Source organism: Dreissena polymorpha, chromosome 11 (assembly GCF_020536995.1).
Source record: "Dreissena polymorpha isolate Duluth1 chromosome 11, UMN_Dpol_1.0, whole genome shotgun sequence".
Taxonomy (NCBI): domain Eukaryota; kingdom Metazoa; phylum Mollusca; class Bivalvia; order Myida; family Dreissenidae; genus Dreissena; species Dreissena polymorpha.
This window is the reverse complement of record NC_068365.1, coordinates 38,143,170-38,146,050: the sequence shown is the minus strand read 5'-3', so window position 1 is coordinate 38,146,050 and position 2,881 is coordinate 38,143,170.

Sequence of the window (2,881 nt, the reverse complement as noted above, 5' to 3'; positions counted from 1 at the left end):
AGAGAGGCAATCGTTATGTGATGATGGTTGTAGATCAGTTTACTAAATGGGTTGAATGCATCCCATTGCCTTCGCAGACAGCTGAGGTAACTGCAAAGGCAATGGTAAACCAAGTGTTCTGCAGGTATGGAATACCCATGGAAATCATGACAGATAGGGGCACTAACTTCGAAAGCCTGTTGTTCACGCAAGTGTGTAAATTGTTGCACATTAATAAGACACGTACAACGGCTTATCGACCTAGCACTAATGGTCAGGTCGAACGGTACAACCGCACACTTATGGATGCCGTTCGCTGCTATATAGGCTCCCGACAAAATACTTGGGATGAAAACATGCAGCAGATAGCGGCGGCTATGCGTTCAGCGGTGTGTGTAGAGGTACTGGCTTCACCGCTAACCGTATGATGTTAGGAAGAGAGGTGTATGCCCCTGCCGAGCTAGTTTATCCATTGCCGCCTCATGAGGCACAACCTGTCATGGAATACGTCCAGAATCTAGAACAGAGTATGGTAACGGCCCATGACACTGCTCGAAAGTGTTTGGGTGGGTATCAGGCTCACATGAAGCGAGACCACGATGTGCGGTTATACCAGAAAGCCTATCGAGTAGGCGATCTGGTATATGTGCTAAACATAGCAGGAAAAAAGGGCAAGGCTAAGAAGTTGCTGCCACAATGGACTGGGCCGGGAATGATTGTGAGGAAATTCACAGATTTCCTATATCAAGTCCGTGTACGGGGAAAGAAGGTCAATGTCAACCATGACCGGTTGAAAACTTGTAAGTAAGATAACCCTCCTGCGTGGGTGGTTCGAGAGCGAGAGAGCTGTACTCTTATGGAAGAGGTGCAAGATAAGCCTCTTTATTGTATGTGTAGGGGAGTCGACGATGGCTCATTCATGATTGCCTGTGATATTTGCGAGGAATGGTTTCACGGAATGTGCGTGGGAGTCACTGAGGAAGAGGGTGAGGAAATTGATATCTATGCATGTCCTGCTTGTAGAAAGGATTAGGTTCTAGGGGTTGGAAGAGACCTAGTCGGTTTTCAAGAGTCATGATAGTTGCAAGTAATCTCTCTTTTTACTTGCAGGATGTCTAGAGTGGTCGGCCGTGTTGATGGCCGAGATGTATTTCGAGAGGTGGAGGAGGCTAATGACCGGGGAACGCTCTGGGTATCTGGGCGTGACCTGGTCATCGAGCTTGGTACTATGTTGCCCTAAGACCACAGTAGGGTGGAAAGGGCGGTGCAAGGACAGGTAAGTATGGCCAGAAAGAAAGCCAAACATGGCTTCATAGCCGAGGTGAGGAAGTATGGTTATCAAATCCTCAGTGACGCATTTATCCAGAGGGTTTTGGCCGGTCCTCAGAAGCAAAGGGGAATCCAAGGAGCTTCCCTGATCTCGAGACGGTACCGGAGTAGGTCTAAACCGCCCGGATTGCGGCCAGTGCCCACCCCGATTCCGACAGCGCAGGATTTCCCTGCGCTGCCAGTGTGGTCGGGCTCGATGAGAGTCAGGTTTAAGTCAGAACCTCAGGTCGAGGTAACTAATCCCAACCCGGCGCCTTTGAGCTGCATTGTGTTGCCAGAGATGCCTGGGTCGGGTGGGTTAAAGGTTGAACCCCTAGGAGAGATCGTTGTCTCTAATCCGGTATTGGTGACGCTTTCTGGGCAACCAGCAGTGCCGGTGGAGATGAAGATCGAAAGGGTGATACCCGTGGTCGGGGCTGGCTCTAAGGGAGAGGTGATCGTCATCTCTGACTCGGAAGAGATGGAGGTTGAAGCTTCTTTAGAGGCCAGTCTTGAGCTAGCGCAGGAGATCGAGAATAGAATGCCTGGAGAGGAAATCGAGAGGTCTGTACGCGTGGGTCGGAGTGAGAGCCGCTCCATGCGTGCAGAGGGTGTAGTAGGGGTAGAGACCAGGGGCAGGTCTCGGTCTTACCAGGATGAGGAAGGCGAGTGGAGGAGGCAGGTTCGGTATTGCCCTGTGTGCGATTTCAAGGCACGTGCGGTTCGGTGGCATGTGACACACCAACATCTTCCACCTGCCTTTGGTCGCGAGCAATGGGAGGATCCGGAATTGGATCATCTCCGGTTCAGGGGAGTCCTGTGCCTCGTCTATGGTCTGTTATGGCGGTATTGGTGACGCTCGGCAAGCCTCGCCTTTTTCAACGCCATATCAGACTCGTCTTATATCACATGATATCAAAGTCACCAACCATATATTCTCTATATATCAATCCTCCTTAAAAGCATCGTCACACCAGTACTGTCAGTACTTTGATTCCCATTGTGGTCCTTGTTGATGTTGGCTTGACATAGAGAGACATGAGTTATTGCTTAATAATTCATCACAGATTTAAACTGAGCATTTATTATACTTGAATTGGTTGACATTATTGTAGGAAAATCACGGTAAAAAACGAGCACATACAACATGACGTTAATAAATAACTTAAGTAATGAACATAGTCATAGCAATTAAAAAATAAAAATAAAAATAAAAAGGTATGGCGCCTTAAGTAAATGCTTTCAAACTTGTATCACTAGAATTTGCATGTGTGAAGAATGCATTCATACTTTAAATACTATATTGCACATACTTAAAGTACTAAACTAATCTTTTTTACATAATTGTCTGTTGTTTTTTGACGATGCTGTTTCAGCATCGTCTAAGGTATGATACCATCAAAAAATCTTCACAATGGCGACCTATGTAAAAGACCGTGCCGGTCCGATTGAGATAATGCTCGGGTCGTAGAAATACCGAAATCCCCCGAAATCCACAGAAATCCACAGAAATCCCCCATAATATTGATTATTTCTCAAAATACTGCGGATATTAATATAGAATATTGCAAAATACACTGAAATCACTGATGAA